This window comes from Misgurnus anguillicaudatus, chromosome 5 (assembly GCF_027580225.2).
Source record: "Misgurnus anguillicaudatus chromosome 5, ASM2758022v2, whole genome shotgun sequence".
NCBI lineage: Eukaryota > Metazoa > Chordata > Actinopteri > Cypriniformes > Cobitidae > Misgurnus > Misgurnus anguillicaudatus.
Window position 1 is genome coordinate 1,239,582 of NC_073341.2, and position 18,705 is coordinate 1,258,286.

General features: G+C 41.1%; 1 long non-coding RNA gene across 4 annotated transcripts in view; it reads right to left on the reverse strand.

Annotated features, from left to right (window-relative positions):
* LOC129434887 (uncharacterized) overlaps positions 1-18,705 on the reverse strand; it is a 67,842-nt gene that overhangs the window by 38,977 nt on the left and 10,160 nt on the right. The window contains exon 5 of one of the 4 annotated variants that reach the window (XR_012369467.1): positions 7,855-7,971. The exons of 2 other annotated variants lie outside the window; for them this stretch is intronic. This is a non-coding gene — a long non-coding RNA (uncharacterized lncRNA). Of the gene's footprint in view, positions 1-7,854; positions 7,972-10,921; positions 10,976-18,705 lie in introns of those variants that run through there. One more of the 4 variants, XR_008641017.2, reaches the window with a different exon arrangement.

The window sequence follows — 18,705 nt, forward strand, 5'->3', positions numbered from 1 at the left end:
GCTATTTTCGGTGTTCCATCGGCCCTGAATATAAACACAAAAAAGTATGCCAATGTTCTTGCCTTTGCCTCGCTAATAGCTCGCAGACGAATTTTATTACATTGGAAATCTTCTAAACCTCCTCCCACTTTTTCATGGCTAGAAGATTTGTTATCTTTTATATACATTGAAAAAATTAAGTTTGCTTTTAGAGGTTCCAATGACAAGTTTTACAAGGATTGGGGTCCTCTACTTGCTTTTGTTAAAAACACATCACTTACTTTTGCTGATCCTTAATATGTTTGTTTAATAATTCCACAGATTCATCGGTTTATTTTTCTATTCAATTTTTTATTCCTTTTTATGATTATTCTATTCATTTATTTATTTACCTTTTTTTCAATTGAAATATGTATTTATTCTCCTCCTTCGGGGTGGGTGGGGGGTGGTGACTGAGGGTTGGGATTGTTCATGTTTGTGTCAACCCTTAGTACTTGTTAAAGGAATAGTCTACTCATTTTCAATATTAAAATATGTTATTACCTTAACTAAGAACTGTTGAATCATCCCTCTGTCATCTGTGTGTGTGCACTAGGGCTGGGTAAAAATATCGATTCATCAATGCATTGCAATTATTTTTTTCTCAATTCAATATCGATTCATCAAATCCTATGAATCGATTCAGCCCCCCCAGCCAGTGGCGGCTATGTGGGCAACACTCTAGTGAGAGCGTTCAGCGTTGTACAAGACGCGCTATATTCAAAACAGAAAGATCAAAGATGGCAAACAGCAGCACTTCTTTCAAGCCTGTACAATCAACGTGATCAAACATTAGCAGAGGTGGAAAGTTAAGAATTACATTTACTCATGTTACTGTAAATGAGTAGTTTTTTGTGTACTTTTACTTTTTTGAGTAGTTTTTAAAATCTGTACTTTTACTTAAGTATGTTTTGTTTAAAGTATTGTACTTCGCTACATTTTAAATCATATCCGTTACCGAGTAAATTTTTTTTTTAAAAAGCAAGGTGATAAAGACACGCAACAGATGATTGATGGGCGGGGGAACGCGCAAAAAGAACCATGGAGACGGACGAGACAGGTGCGCGCTAATGCAGACCCGCCTCAGTTCAAATCTTATGAAAGAAACCCCTGGTCATATTTAAGCGACCACTTTCCACTGACGCGAAGCGAGTGTTTCATTCCTATGAAAGGTAGGATTCATGCTCTCGAGTACGAAATTGCAGACCGGGTTTTACAGCTCATTTGCACGACGCGTTTTTAATACAATGCGCATTATCCTCCGCAGTCTAGCAGCTTCGCGTCCTCGTGAATGCGCAGGTCATTAGACATGAGAGAGAGAGAGAGAGAGAGAGAGAGAGAGAGAGAGAGAGAGAGAGAGAGAGAGAGAATAAAGGTCTGACATCAGGTACCCAGGGAAGCTAGAAGCTTATAAACGTGTCAAAGTATGACATGGCACTCATCTCATTATATGCTCATTTAAACTAGATATATAGTTTAATAAAATAATGTATGTTACCAGCAATACATCAATTACAACCTTACTATAGTGATTGTATTTACAAGCTGCTGACCACCTTCAAAAGTGCATAACTCACATGTAAAATCATTAAATAATTCCATTAATGTTTCTTAGTTTAAAAAAGCTTTTTATTTTATTAACTTTTTGTTATTGCACTTTAATTGTAAAGATGTTCCTACAATTAAAAATAACTAGTTTGAGATTTATATTCCATTGTCGTTTTTGAACTATACTAAATTCCTCCACCTCTCCCCACTGTAAAAAAATTAACTTTTACTCTGAGTAAAGTTCAAATGACTTACTTTTACTTGAGTAGATTTTTAGACCAGTAACTTTACTTTTACTTAAGTAAAATATTTTAGTACTTTTTCCACCTCTGAACATTAGTAATACTACACACATTATTAAAAAATATACTCAGGTACTTAATTGCTTGTGTATTTACTTATTATTGAATCGATATCGAAGGAAGTTAATCAATATTGAATTGAATCGAATCGAATTGAATCGAAGCATCAAGAATCGAAATCGAATCGAATTGTGAAATTCCTAACAATACCCAGCCCTAGTGTGCACGTAAGCACTGGAGCGCGCTGCTACGCTACGATAGCATTTAGCTTAGCCCCATTCATTCAATGGTACCATTTAGAGATAAAGTTAGAAGTGACCAAACACATCAACGTTTTTCCTATTTAAGACGAGTAGTTATACGAGCAAGTTTGGTGGTACAAAATAAAACACAGCGCTTTTCTAAGCGGATTTAAAAGAGTAACTATATTTTATGGCGTAATAGCACTTTTGGGAGTACTTCACAAACGTGAATAGCGTAAAGAAAAAACTTGAAAATCAACCATTCTGATGACTGGCGTCCCCATCCGAGTCACCACCTCAGACAACAACAGTCATAAACTCACAAACACAAATACACTCAGTAATGGGCTTAATAAAGAAGGCTTAACTATGATTTTATCTGTGTTAACCTATGATATCAGTTATTGATGTATTTTAAATATTTACGTATTACTAGGCTTATCATACATGCATTGAAGTTTTAAAATGTATCTAATATAATACTGTAATTAAATTGAATGTTTTGGATACCACCATTACATTATTTTGTGCATGTAAAACACAAGCAGCAATGTTTTTATTGAATTCAATTTTGAATTAAATTGAATGTTTTGCATAACACCATTAAATTATTTTGTGAATGTTAAACACAAGTAAATGTTTTATTTATTGGAGATAAAATGGCTGTTTAATTAATAAAATACTTCTGTTTGTTAGGCACTAACAAGTGAAAATAGTTAGGTTTAAGTACATTGATTAAAACCTGATAGCTGTAATGCTTCTGTGCAGAAGAAAGCCCGTGAGCCACGAAGGTAAGTTTGCGAGCAGATTCATCTCCACTTATTAGACAGCAGTCCGCTCATCGTGTTTTGTATTGCATCACTTAAAGATCGTAAACCTTTAAAATCGAGTTTAGTAAGATGTATACTACAGTCAGCTTTGGTTAACTATTGAAGCATCGTCTTTAAGGCTCAATGTGACCGCAGTATTTGTTGAACACTGCTGGCTGCGGCGACGTCTGTGTCCGTACCATTTTATCAATGAGAGCATAAGTTCGTATCTCTCTGCTCCCGAGCCATAAAGCTCGTCTTTAATTGAAATAATGTTTAATAACTTAAAAAATATGGCGTTTTTTTTAATTTCCTGAAAAATAATGGTTTTGGAGATACGGGGATCCCGCCCGACAGCGGCGAAATTGTAGATGGGACATTTGTAAAAAAAACAAAAATTCCCCCTCTGTCTGGGCCCCATCCCGCCAATCGGGCCCTAGGCACGTGCCTAGTTTGCCTTTGGGTTAATCCGGCTCTGGCTAAGGCTAATGGGAAAAAAAATCGGCATCGGCACAAAAAAAAATCCATATCGATCGATCCCTAATTTTGATCTGTAACTGAATTCAGTCAAAGCAACAAGATGACTGTCTGATGACTCGAATGAGTTAAAGTATTACTCCTCCCAACAAAATGAAAATTGACTGATTATTTACCATCATGTCACCCAAGAAGTAATCTATTACTTTTTCAACAGAACACAATCAGAGTTATATTAAATAATTTCCTGGTTCTTTACATGTATATATTGTATTTATATTTTAACTTTATAATGGCATTAACTGGGATCAATGTTTTTCAAAGCTCAAAAGTATATCCATCCATCATTAAAGTAATGGATATATAACCCAGTGGGTTAATAAGTGTCTTCTGAAGAAAAACACTTTGTGAGAAAAAACGCTTAGGTTACTCACTTAACCCCGGTTCCCTGAAATAACGGGAAGGAAGCATTGCGTCAGTTGCTGACGCTATGGGGGAAACGGCTGTTTACCGTTTAAACCTATTGGTTAACGTCTGTACAAAGTACAGACCAATGACGTTTGAACCGGAGCGCGAGATGCACACGTCCTTATATAAGCGCGGGTCAAGCGTCAAGAGCTCATTATTATTCGACTGAAGCACGCAGCCGAATAACACTCGCTGCGTAGACGTTTGTAGCACGGCAAGAGACGCAATGCTTCGTTTCCGTTATTTCAGGGAACCGGGGTTACGTGAGTAACCTAAGCGTTCCCTTTCAATACGGTTCACTTCACATTGCCTCAGTTGCTGACCATATAAAATGTTAACGCGCATACGGTGGGGTTTAAAACGCACCGGGAGCACATAACATAGCAAAATACAACGAGATCACCGAGTGCGCCGCGGGTGTGCGAGATAAGTAAATTCAGAGTCCTGTTGGTGAGCTCGCCGAGCGCACTGTGGTGTACACATAAAACGCATGAGCGTGCATGATTGAGCCGAGAGAACCTGCGCTTGTAGAGCAGGGACGTCTAAGCTGTACAATCTGACAAACGTAGACGGCAAAGACCAGCCAGCCGCGTAGCAGATATTAAATATAGATACCCCTGTAGACCAAGTCCATGAAGAAGCCAAACTCGCACAGAGTGGGCTCTATATAGGACATAGCTCATAGAGGGGCGTGAGCCAGTGCGATGGCTTCAACGATTCATCTAAATAACCACTGTTAGCAACAGGCATACGTAGTGAGTGATCTGCGAAGCTCACGAACGGCCGATCTGACTATAATATGCAGCAGAACGGTTCATAGCGTGGGATTATACAGATACCACAATAGTGTGAACCCAAGTGCGCCCTCGAGCGCATCGGGATGCATATAGGTAGTATTATAGTGCACAGATTGGAGCTTTCCAAGCACGGCGTAAATGTGTATTTACTATAAATTGCACGGGCACAGGTGAACACTTGAGTACATTGTGAATGCATATAGATGAATCAGAGTGTTATAATGCACAGGCCGGCAAGATTCTCGAGCGCGCCGTCATGTGTTCTGATAATAAATTGTGCGCACACGGGTGAACTCTTCAGTGCACCGTGAATGCGTATAGATACAGTAAATCAGTGCACAGAACGCGCCGTGAATGTGTACAGATATGATTGATGAACGTAACAGTGGGCACCCAACGCACCGTGAATGTACACAGATGAACAACATTGTATGTGTCACAAAGCATAACACAGCCGTGTATACAGGTGAGCTTTTCCAAGCGCATCTTTAGTGTATACCGAAATGTTATAGCGTGCATATGTGAGCTTCTCTAAGTGCACGGTGCATGCATATAATTAAAAACCATATCGTGCATACAGGTGAGCTAACAGGCGCACCTTTAATGCAACAAACCTCAGTGCGCGAAGCAGGGATGTCGAAGCTTTAAACTGACAACGTGGACGGCGGGGACCAGCCGGCCATGTCACAAATGTCAAATGAGAAACCTCTAAGACTATGCCCGAGGAGCTAATCCATACATGGAGTAGACTAACCACGAGTGAGCATCATTGTCACGGGAGGTGATAACGTCAACGATCCATAAATAACCTGTATTGACAGGTGCGCTAGTGAGTGATCTGTGACGCAGATGAACAGCTGATCGTCTGATGTACGTCAGACGTATCTGTCATACAGGACCTTGGACAGTTCCAGAGCGCGGTGCCTCAGCTTGTACAGGGGTGAGATCTCAGTCTGGTTCGGTAAATAATGAAACCACCGTAGTTTGCCCGACCGCATTATGACAATGACACGGTCGAGAGTGCTGCAGTGCTAAAATCATCCCCTTAATGGATCGTATGTACAGTACAAGGTGATTGATATGAGACAAACGGGCGTTCCACGCGCCGAAGGCTGATTGCTGTCGTAAAGCGTGTTCAACCCACAGCAGATGCTGGCGAATTCGTAATGATAGCACTTCATGCAGCTGTGTGTAACTTAAAGCATAAGCCTCCCGGCCGTCAGCTCGGGGCGGGACCTTTGCTTAGTCAAACTGAAGTGGTCTTATGAACAGAATGCCACGATATTCAGCTTTCTGGGGCACGTTAGAGGGGTACGTGAGCCGGTCTTAAATGAGATTACCCTTAATATCTCCGAGTATTAAACCGTCATAAACCGCTTGGCTGTAAGCCTTTGAGTGGCCGTCTGGAGAGGGCACGATTCAAACGCTTGGAGCCATGAAAAAGTCTGAGGCTGCCGTCTCTCTAGGATGAGAAAATAACAGCCGTAAGACCGTGCTCGTTTGCGCCGTCAGTATCTTAGAGGAGAAACTGAGGTGGGCTGCGAGCGAATTTGGCAGAAAGGTGTTAGAGACACCGTACAGCCGTGGGGTGTCAATACACAGTATAGTAAGCACGGAAATTGCTCTTAGAGGAATTCAATACCGTTCGCCACTATAGTGAGGTCGCATAACCGACAGTATTACACAGTATGTTTTTTGGATAAACAGCACACAGAAAACATTTCAGGGCAATCCAGCCGAGGCGCGACTTCTCCCAGACAGTTCGTTCTCTGTCGACGCAGCTGTGCTGCAAAGACCAGAGCTCGGTTGTTCAGGTGCACGAGCCTCAGTAGTGACGGTGACCAGAACGGCTCACAGAGCAGAGCAGTATGTCTAAGTGGTTTAATGTCAGACTGGACCCCTCACAGAGAGGAAGTCTGCGGTGAGGCCCGTGGTTTTGCCGTTTATTAAAGGGCAGAAAAAACGGGTATATAGGAATGTATTAATATTCTGCGCACTGATATAGGACGGGACTGAATAAAGGGAGGTATTCGGGCCTCAGTATATTATAAACAAATTCGTTCTGCCTCTGATTCCGTCTAAACCAGAGAGAAATGACTGGGCAGACGAATAATGAGCTCTCCCGAAGTGAGACAGACTCAGGCCGGTTAAGCTCTTATAATAAGTGTTTTTAGCGCTCCAATAGAGGCGTGTCCGCCTTATCGAGCAGACGAATGAGATCGCGCCACTCCAGGAGGGGAGGGGCATGAAGCTCTGTATAGACGAATAGTGAGCTCTACCGGAGTGAGACAGACTCAGGCCGGTTAAGCTCTTATAGTGAGTGTTCTTAGTGCTCCAAAAGCGGTGTGTCCGCCCTATCGAGCAGACGAATGAGATCGCGTCGCCCCAGAAGGGAAGGGGCATGAAGCTCTGTAATCGTTGAACACTACATTAAGAGACAGCGAGCCGTAAGACCGCGTGCTAACTCTAAGAAGCCGTTAAGAGACCTCACCACTGTGGGGAAAGGAGCGAGGGACTCCGCGAGCGTAGAGCACGAGTGGCTGTGCTATGACAGGAAACGGGGCAGACCCGCCCGTGTTTGCTTGTCGTATGCATCTACCTTAGTTCTACGGTTCCCCCGCTTGTTCATCTCAACGAGAGGAACTGCAGAGGGGAGCAGCAACACAGATAGAACAGCCATGCATCGTATGAACGGTATCACCCGATGCACTCGGGGGATTCATATAAATGTGCCAGAGATCTCGCCACTGAATGTGAGAGGAGCGAGGGACTCTGTGAGAGTAAAGCATGAACGGTTGCGTTGTGACAGAACACAGGGGGGGTTAGCCCGGGTGTGCTTGTCTATGCATCCATCTAGTCTCATGGCTCGCCGCGTGTTCATCCCGGCGAGAGAGGAACAGCAGGGGGAGCACGAAACATGGATAGGACAACCGATGCATACAAGCGTGGTCCCGGCGTGGGAGGTGTCAGACCGGTGAAGCGCTCGGGGGAAATTAATAGCAGAGAGGCTCACTCGAGCCGCTGTGCTGGACGCTATTACAACAGCGCCTGCTTTTTACTTATAGCTTTATATTAAAAATATCGATCTTACCGGGTGGCCGCAGGTGAGACCTCGTCAGGCATGTGTCCGCTTGCACTGGGCCCGTCCCACGGCAGGCGAAGGCTATATTCGGTCCTCGGCCGGAACGCGGATGGGTAAGATGCTTTACCTGGATTCTGCTATCTTCGTTTCTAAGCCGGAAAACGGCAGGGGAAGACGCTAGGCCTGGACTAGGTGAGGCTTCTTCTTCTTCGGAGCAGAGAGAGGTTCCTGCAGAAGGAGAAAATTAATGAGCTCTTGACGCTTGACCCGCGCTTATATAAGGACGTGTGTATCCCGCGTGCAGGCTCAAACGTCATTAGCCGTGTTTGGACTATCGGGCTTCAATCGGGCGTGCCAGTGCCTGCTGAGGCCTGTGGCGTTTGCATTGTCACTTCCGGGGCATGATCGTGCTTCACTGGTGCTTCGTTGGGGCTTAAGGCTTGGCTTTTCTGGCCCGCCGAATTCCTTGGGCCAGAGCGGGCTTCTCGGGGCTATGGGAGGGGTAAAGGTCAAAGGCGGAGTTTATCTGAGTCTCTGGCAAGATGCGCATCCATCTGTCTGCAGATTTAAAATTTAAAAAATAATTGGGATCACCTGTAATTTACTGTTTAACGGAAGATGCCTGCTATGTTTGTACTTCGGACTGAAGAAAATGATCTGCATTTGTAAAAAACAAAGACACGTTACAACGCCAAACTCGCCACGCTAAGGATCCGGCGCACACCGCTACCGGTTCGGGAGAAGTTTATAAAGTTTCGGGCACAGAACAAAGTGTTTAAAGTGCAACAGTGCTGAGAAATTAAAGATGTGTGTTGGATCATCATTTCATCATCCATATATTAAGCGATCACTCGAGTTACGATGGTATCTACAGTCGGTGAGTTAACATGCTACATAATGTTTGCATACAAAACACTTAAAATACAATACAAATAACGATTGCATAAGTGTCTTACATGGGTGTTTATTGTGTTTTTTGTGTTATATTGTCATCTCTGTTGAATTTTTTAGTCAGCCCTTAGAAAAAGTAACCATGGTTTTATTATATTAGTCATCATAGCCATGCTTTCTGGTACTTTGGAGATTAATTTAACTCTTATATGAATGTAGCAAACTTTATATGTTGGTATACTGTATGTGTATTTACAAACCCTTTATACAAAACATCACATGTGCTGCTTTATTCTTTTGTGTCCGTTTTACAGAAAAAATGCCAACGTAAAGCTTTCAGTTTGTCATCCAGGAGTTTTTATTTTGTATATGAGAGATGACACAGCAACAAATGCAAGAGCAGGAGATGAAACGAAGATGATGATGATGAGACGACAGGAGCCATGGATGTTGAAATCCGTCCGCAGGAGATGTCTTTAAATACACCTGTTTGTGCACTGATATAAACTTCATATGTAAATAAAGTACTGCGCTATTTTTACTATGGCTGCTTGTCAGTTTATTGAAAATGATTGCTTAATAAGGATCACATCTGAAACACAGAAATGGTAAGATGCAACAAAATGGTAAATATAACCATCAACTTAACCACTGTAACATAGCTTTTTAAATACTTGTGTATATTCAGAGTTGATTCTTAACAAGTAAATATTCTAATGATTTCTCCAACGTTTTGATTTTTGAGATGCAAGTAAAGTGATTTTAAGGGCGGGGTTTTCTGAAGCGCTGCGGCGCTATTGGCTTGACAATGCAAACGCGTCGTGATTTTGGCTACACAGCTGGAGGTCTGAGGCTATTGGCTCTGTGAGGCCTGTTTGAAGCCCTGGCTCGCACAGGCCCGATAGTGCAAAACCGGCTATTGGTCTGTATTTTTTACAGACATTTTCCAATAGGCTTCAAACGCGGAGTAAACAGGAGTTTCCCCCATAGCGTCAGCAACTGACGCAATGCGAAGTGAACCGTATTGAAAGGGAACTATTCATATTTACAGCTTTTTGTGATAGAGACAAGACATTTACAAGGAAAAAGACAATTTAAATATGGCGGTCGGTGCGTGTTATCGCTTGGATGTCATGTATCTCATGACTAGTCATAATATGAATTGTGATGAAACTAGAGGTGCAACTAACGACTATTTCTTCTGTCGACTAATCTAGCGATTATTTTTCCGATTAGTCGACTACTCTAACGACTATTTTTTATTATTAATACAGTGTTCTTTTTTTTGATTAGCTATTTAATTTGTTGGATAATCTGTTTTTCTACTCTCTGTCTGATTTGAGAGTCATTGTTTGTTTTATTGTATTTTAACACAACTGAATGCTATTTTCACATATTATCTGTTCTTTTGTCAGACATATAGGGGCGGTTTCCCAGACAGGGATTAGACTAGTCCTAGACTAAAATAAATATAAGAGCTGTCCAAACTAAAAACATCTTGCACTAACATATCTTAAAATACACCAGTGCCCTTAGTTTGGCCTCAAAATGCACACAAGTAATGTTTTTAGTAAGGCATGTTTGTTTAAACTAATTATATTTCCTTATTAAACTAAGGTCTAGTCCTGGCTTAAGCTAATCTCTGTCCAGGAAACCACCCCAAAGACTATTAAAATAGTGACTAAACATGACCCAATAACCTTGTGTTAATCCAACCAGCTGTTACTTTAACTACTAAGTTACTAAAATCTTGATTTATAAATGCGATATCGCAGACAATTCGGCGCAAATTAAAAAATTGCCATTACACAGAGTTACTACAGAACTCATGCGCGGGCATAGGAGAGAGAGAGAGCTTGCGCACAAGCACATAGAAAGCCAGTGTGTGTGGGAAAACACTGCTAACCTTTCATGATAAATGCATGATAAATCAGTCGTCTTCTCTGACAGTAACATCTGACGTTTATGTGAAAATGCAAGTACACAGAGGAATCCGCATGGAAAACACAACTTTTAATTCTTTCACTCAGTGTCATGTATGAGAGGCGCTGTCTAGGGGCTTCACGCAGAGAAAGAGAGAGCGCGCGTGCACAAGAGAGGCACCACCGAACGCTCACAACAATACATGAAGCCGTTTTAAATGAAAATAAAAATGTAAATGTTGCGGCCATTGTTGATTTTGTGGCGCACACAAACAAATCAATGTATGGATAACACTGCCAGGAGCAGAAGCCGCCATTACGCGAAATGAATGTAAACAGCGACGCGTCGACGCATTTTACGCATGTCGGCGTATTTTCATAGTCGACGTAATCGATGGCGTCGACGCGTCGTTGCAGCACTAGATGAAACACAGTAGAGACACATGAGAACCAATGTGATTTGAGTTGTTATTGTCTGTTTACATTACATATGCATAGTAACTCACTTAAAGCTTATTATATATAAATATTTTCTCACAAGCCTATCATTTTGCATCAGAAGACCCACTGGGTTATATATGGATCACTTTAAATGATGGATGGATGCACTTTTGGAGCTTCAAAACATTGATGCCCAGTCAATGCCATTATTAAGCATTTGAAGAACCAGGACCAGTGGCGGACAATGACTTATTTTTCAAGGGCGCACAATGCAATGTGAAGCTTGTCACAACATGTATGTAGCCTGTCATGTGTTTGGTTCGTCATTTTAAAATGTGTGTCAGGCGTGTCGAGTGAACCCATGTGAATCACGTATCATGTCAAAAAAGTGCCTGCTGCACACACGTCTGAAGGGTTTATGATAAAAGATACTCGCATAATCTCATGTGTTATCAGAGTTTAGTGTTAAGTGAATGTCTTGCGTGTATTTTGTGAATGTTAGCGTCTCTTTTATCATAAACGGTTTTGACACGTGTGCAGCAGGCGCCCACCTTGACAAAACACGTGATGCACATGGTTCACATGACACAACAAACACATATTTTGAAAACACAAGCAAAACACGACACTCTGAACACATATTTTGAATTCACAACTCTCAGAAGAGCAGTCACCAGCCGCCACTGGCCATTAAAGTATTAAATATAACTCTGATTGTGTTTGGCTAAAGAAAGACAAACATCTTGGATGACATGGGGTTGAGTAAATAATCCTTCAAAGCTAAAGGTTTACCTAAAAATTACATCATTAAAAATTACTTAAAGGCACACCATGGAATTTTTTGGCCACTAGGGGGTGCTAGACATGTATTTTTCATGCCTAGTGCCCCTTGAGGCCACAAGCGCCGCAGCACTGTCGCAAAGGAAAGGAACTGGCCAACCTTAAAACTAAACTAAACATTTAAAACGCTAAACGATCAACATTTTGAGACAACAGGGAGAAACACAGTCATGTTACAACTTTCTGATGAGGAACTCGTCGTGGCAGAAGCCATTTCTCAATCTGAAGGTTGCAGCCTCCGGATGTCGTATTTCTAAGCTGCATACGTCATCAAGACTGTCTTATTTCAGAATATTAACAATTATAAAGTTGACTATTACAATTAGTTAATCGTAAATTGTTGCAGTATGCTTATGACTTGCAAATGTAATGCTCAGTTTACCTTAATAAACCAGGTTTGATGACGTATGCAGCCTGCATATTTGACCTCCAGAGGCTGCAGCCTTCCAATTGAGAAAGACCAGAAGTATTTCCTTGCCTTTTTCTAAACAAATATTGTTGCATCGTCTCTCTCTCCCTCGCCACCAGGATTTTCCGCAATGGCGCTCGTTTTTCCTCTCTTTTGTGTGAAAATTGTCGCTCCAAATTTAGAGGTCTTCTCGGGTCCAAAGAAATGTACCCGACCCGAATCACTTCATACCCGAACCCGACGTGCATAAATAAAAAAAATTTAAAGAAAGACCCGACCCGAGACAAACCCGAGAAAATTAGACCCAAGTCCGACCCGAACTAGTGAAAAAATTGTTTTAACCCGACTGGAACCGAATGTAAACGGCACTGACGTGTGTGCATTCTGCAGACCCACACGCAGCAGTCAGACAGAAAGAAACTCCGGTGGCCTTGCAACCAATTTGGCGAGCTGCTCCATTCGTTTTACTTTGTTATCTGACGACGACACCAACGTAACCGCTAAAATGTACATTTATAATTGACTGACATGTTTGTCTCAACGAAAATGAACCTTCCGACAACCACACAATGTCGCAAGCACTCTTGGCAAACAGATGAGAGGTTTGAAAAGGACATTGACGCACACAGGCGAGAGAGTTCGGGTCTTCTCGGGTCCGTTCAGAAAAAACACATTAATTTTTAAATTACCCGAGACCCGATGCCGCTATTATTGTACCCGACCCGTGTCCGCGGCACATGTGAAACTTTTAGACCCGAACCCGATCGGGTCTCGGGTCGGACCTCGGGTTTTCGGATCTAAGTGGACCCGGGAAGACCTCTACTCCAAATCCAATAAACCGATGTGTTTAGGCAAAGAGTTTAGGTCTGCCGCTTTGAAATACGTCACGCGAGTGACAGCGGAACGCAGCAAATGAGGAAGAGAGAAACGCTCGGATCTGATTGGTGAATGAATAGGGTTTGGTTTTACACTGTGTGAGTTTGAGCAAGTTTGAGTGCTATAGCATCCTGGATTGTAATGTAAATACCATAGACACAGTAAGAGAAAGGTAAATACGTGAACACAGCATCTGAATACAGGGAACTATATGTAAGATAATCGCCGTCATTTATAAAGATCACATTTATGTATGAATCAAGATTGTGAGTTTATATTAAAAAATTGCCTTAAAGGGGAATCGAACCCGGGTCGCCCGTGTCATAGATCCGTGACACTAACACGGTGCCACAGAGTCATATAATAGAAGTTGCTCTCTACACTCCTTAAGTAGCCTTCAGCAAAATTCACGTTAAAAACAAATTGTGTGGAGGAAGTGACGTATGCCGTAAAGCAGTCGAATTTTGTCGGGTTTTTTTGTGCTCTGGTTACTACCAGAAACCCTAAGTTTTAAAATATGAGTAAAAGTGATACAGACCCCGTCAGGCTATGGTAGACATGTCATTCAACCTATTTAAAGTCGATGTACTATCACAAGGGTCTTGAAAATGTATTATGAAGGTTGAAAAATTACATGGTGTCACTTTAACATCATTTATCAAAATATCTTGTTTTGTGTATATCACAATAAATAAACTAATGCGGGTTAAGAACATAAACAGGGCCTGTGTGATTTCTAAAGCACAATGAAAAGACATGTAAAGTTATCTTACCTTGAAATAAAATTTAACACGGACTACTGAAAATCTAATGAATGAAAAAGACAAAAAATTATATATTACGCACAAATGTTAAGTACAACATTGCAGTATAGTGCTTAGTATAATGTGTTTCAAATAAGTAAATTCAACTTACATTATTTGTATAGCATATTAGGGATAGGCACGAGTACTCGATTGCTCGTGTACTCGAACGTAGCATCGATGATCGACCATTGAAAAAAATGATCATGTGGGTTTATTTATTTATGTTTTATGGATATGGCGGCATTGGCTAGCTGGTTAGCATTACAAGTGCATCTGATAGTGAAAGAGCTACGCAGACCGGCGTATGACATCAGTTACGTTACCATGCGTGATTCAAAAACAAACGGTGCGGCAGCAACCCGCCGATCCGCACAATGCACGGCAGCCCGCCGATCCCGTGAAGCAACCCGCGGCCGCCGATCCGTGCAATACACGGCAGCCCGCCGATCCAGTGAAGCCGGCCACACCTCACATCACTGAGGCACAATGGTTTAAAAGGATGCCGTGATTTTCGGAAATACAGTCAGTCAGATGCAAAATGTACAGCGCCGTCGAAAGTTCAATGGGTTATCATCAAATATCAAGAGATACCAGAGAGCCATACGAGCATCCTGAACAGGTATGGGACGACGCCATGACACAGCTAATCGCTAAAATGATAGCAAAGACTTAAACCTGCTTAATGTTATGAAGCTTGTGCTTTGACTGGACGTGTTTAAAAGCGCGCTGTTTATGATGCACAGCAACAACAGGAGTTAAACTTTCTGTACATAACTTAGTTGAAAACTTAGATGAAGTCTTGCATTTTATGCAGACAGATGCACGTTGTACATTTATGTTGTATAAAGGCTTAATATTATGCAGAGTGCGTCATGTAGAAAGCGCTTCGGTTTGTGTTTATTAACCCTTTAGTTTCACTTCATCACACAGCTATTCCTGTAAGAGGTTTCTGTTAAAAAACATTTAATTAATTAATAATCTAGTATGTGTTCATTGTTCTCTCATAGTTTATTCAAAATTAAGTTTTATTTGAGTGTTTTTAATAAAAATATTTTAATTTTCGCCATGACGTGTACGCCCGCCCCTTTGATTGCCCCGCCCCCAGTTAAGGCATAAAAAAAATAAGTTTGGTTCTGGTTGGTTGTCAGTTTAGGTCATGGGTCGGTAGGGATTTTATTTTATTTTTATTTTTTTCAGTGGCAGCAAGGGATAGGTAGGAAATTGTTACATTTTTAAATCGTATAGCGGATATATGAGGTGACTTTGGCTATATTGCGTGTTTGTCTCATGCAGCGCAGCACGTCTCCACGGATTATCTCTTTTGTCATAATCAGGATTTGACATTAACTTTTTTGCTCACCAGCCAAAGTGGCTAGTTTTTCAAAGTTACTAGCCACTCAGCATTTTCACTGGCCAAATTTTTGTTGCTGGTAAAATCAATTTTATATGATTAAACTTGACTTTGGCATCCTAAAATGACTTTAATTCGAGCAAATTTACTTGCTTAATTAGATGCAGACTGAATTTCAAATGCAGCCTGACTACCCAAATTAAGACAACATTTATTAGCTGGTATATAGCTGGTATATCAGTATAGATCATATCATATATTTAGGTGCATGAAAAACATGCTAGTAAGTAAGGCATAAATAGATTAACTTTGAATGAATATATTAAAAGTAGAGCAGGGGTGTAGAAGAAACACTAATTCTAAACTGAAAAGATAAACACAAAACCCATCGACAACCACTTTAAATATTTATTAACAACAGCAGCAAATACTGTCAAGAAATGTACATTAATTTTACTGTCAGCTAGTTTATGCATTTGTATTTTATAAGCTTGATCATGGTTACTGATAAAAGTGATTTAAGACTTTTTAATGACAAATGTTGAGAGGGCATTATTGTAACATTAAAATGATGCGCAAACCTCTCAGCTGGCGGGTTTTCTTTGATTTCGTGTGCATTCAGGTATGCGCTGAATTTCTCTTCGCTCTTGCCCTGAGAGTGTGTGTAGAGGTCCAAGAAATAAATGTGCATAAACAAAGAAAAACAGATACCCAATGTGCATAAACAAAGAAAAACAGATACCCCACAAAATTAAATGGTAGAAAAAAACTGTTTAGTACATGTACCTGATTCTGTTCTGTGTAGTATGGACTCATTAATGTGTTTTTGGACTGATCCTTAAATTGTTATTATCTTTGCCGCCTGTAGAGGGCGCCTAGCGCTTCTGAGTAATAGAGGCTGCAGAGCTCAGGTCAGAGTTCATTAAACATTGCAAGAGCTCAGCAGCATAAACGAGTCTCTCTTATTTCTCTGCAGGTGAGCAAAAATATGGTTTGTCAATCACTTAAAATGAAACTAAATGAGTCTTGATGTTGTTGTGATATGTTTGAGAGCATAAAAATGCAATTACGTTTGTTTAAAAAAGGTTATTTAGTTAGTTTTGTCAAATTCATAATTAAATTGTGTAATACACGAATGAATATGCAAAGAAACTATAAAATATATGCAAGTATGTACACAAAATGAGTTCATGAATGTGTTAAAAGAGTTTTATGTATGGATTGTGAGTTTAAAGGGATGTGTATATGAGTTTAATGTGCATTTGAGTCTGAGCCAAAATGGTGGTGTGTGTATTTGTGTTAGAGCCAAAATGGTGGCGCCCATGTGACAAATAATTTGAAACAAAATGGCGTGTTTAAAGCCTGTTTAATGAAAAGAGGACATTGAAATCCATGTTTTGTTAATGATTATGAGAACTGTGAATATGTGAGTAAAATACAAGGGAAACATTTGTGATATAAATCGCAATATATAATGTGAATGTGATGATAAATATGATATAATGTGAGTATTTACAGTCATCCAGAATACACAATGTAATGTATTTTTCACATTGATGCTCTATTGACTTAAAGGAACAAATACGGACTTTAAATAGACAATTGATTTGAACACATGGACATTTAAATACATAGTTGATAAGAAGTGTATTTTCTTTTATTGTGTTACTGTGTTCTTTATCTTGGAAATGAATAGATGTTGTTCATGTTGACCTTATTTTATAGAAAACAGAGAAAGGAAAGAAAGGTCAGAGTTCATTAAACATTGCAAGAGCTCAGCAGCATAAACGTGTCTCTCTTATTTCTCTGCAGTGTATTCATTCAACTTGCCCCTCTGGGTTTCTCGGGCCTGGAGCGGGTAACAATTTGGGGGCTCGGCCGGGATTAGCGCCACCGGCTGGTTGGGTGCTAATCTGAATCAAATAACCACAGTCAAGCAATATCGGTCCAGATTGATGAGCTAAACGAGCAGATACCAGTGTTCTAGTGATGGCAACCCTTCGAGAACTACGCTGGGATATTGAGAAACAGCTCCACCTGCTGGTCGGCGAGTTGAAACACCAGGTGCTGTACAGAGTAGCTGAATTCTGCCAGAAGGAAGGAGGAGAGTCTTTGCCAAGCAAGGGTGCTACGGAAGTGGAACTCTATGACTTCATCGTTGACTTTCTGCGTGGAGCGCAACTGCAGAGTCTGGAGGACCAAGGCATGTCCTGCTTGCTTACGCTCCAAGACCTCATCGATGAGCTGAATGCTCCAGAGTTACCTTCTGTTTTAGAAGAGGATTCAGAGACTGCTACAGCCAAATCACCTCCAGCATCGACACCAACTTCTGCAAAGGTTCAGGTAGAACGGACTGTAAATATGTTGTCCTCTGTAATAACTGAGAGTACTTCACCACAGCCAATTGTAACTGAACATGTGACTGGCTTGATTAAATTCTCAGATGTAGCTGCATACTTGCCACGTAGAGAGTTTAAAATTTATGGTGGACAAATTTCTGATTCAAACTCTGATCTTAGTTACAGTAGCATCTGTAAACAAATTGATGAAGGTTTGGCAGAAAAATTCACAGAATCTGAAATCATTAGAACTGTCTTTAAAGTAATTAAACCAGGTACCTTTAAAGAGATGCTCATCACCAAAGATAGTCTCACTATTGCAGAACTTAAACGGTTTCTTAGGGCTCACCTTAGAGACAAAAGCAGCACTGAATTGTTTCAAGAGTTAAGTAATGCAAAGCAGCAGGACAAAGAAGCACCTCAGCAATTTGTGTACAGGCTCATGGGTCTAAGACAGCGAGTTTTGTTTGCATCACAGCAACTAGGAGCTGAGTTTCAGTATGATAAGAAGTTAGTGCAGGGTGTGTTCCTTCATTCACTCTATCAGGGGCTAAATGAACGTTATGGATATGTGAGGAGAGACATTAAGTCTGCTGTTGCTGCACAAACAATTACAGATGATCAGATTCTTGAACTAGTAACTCAGTCAGTGAGCGAAGAGGCAGAGAGACAAAAACGCCTTGGTCCAACAAGTAAACCAGAAATCACTGTCGCTAGTGCGATACAGCAAAGTGATACAGAGACAGGACCTACCTCACAGATGCAAGTAGAGGTTAAAGCTAACCGTGATGCTATACATGAACTGTCTGCTCTAGTGTCTGCCCTAACAAAAAACCTGGAGAAAGTTGTGTCCATGGGAAGCAGTCCACAGCAGCCAACAGCTGCAGTAGCCATAGCGAATACCAAGCCACAACCTAGATCTGCAGCAAAGGGCAAATGTACACAGTGTCAATCCCTGGGTAATGATCACTGCACACACTGTTTCCGTTGTGGCCAAGCTGGGCACAGAGCAGTGGGGTGCCTAATGAAAAGTAATCAAACGTTAAAAGAGTCGAGGTCACTGGGACGGGACCACCAGTGACTGAGA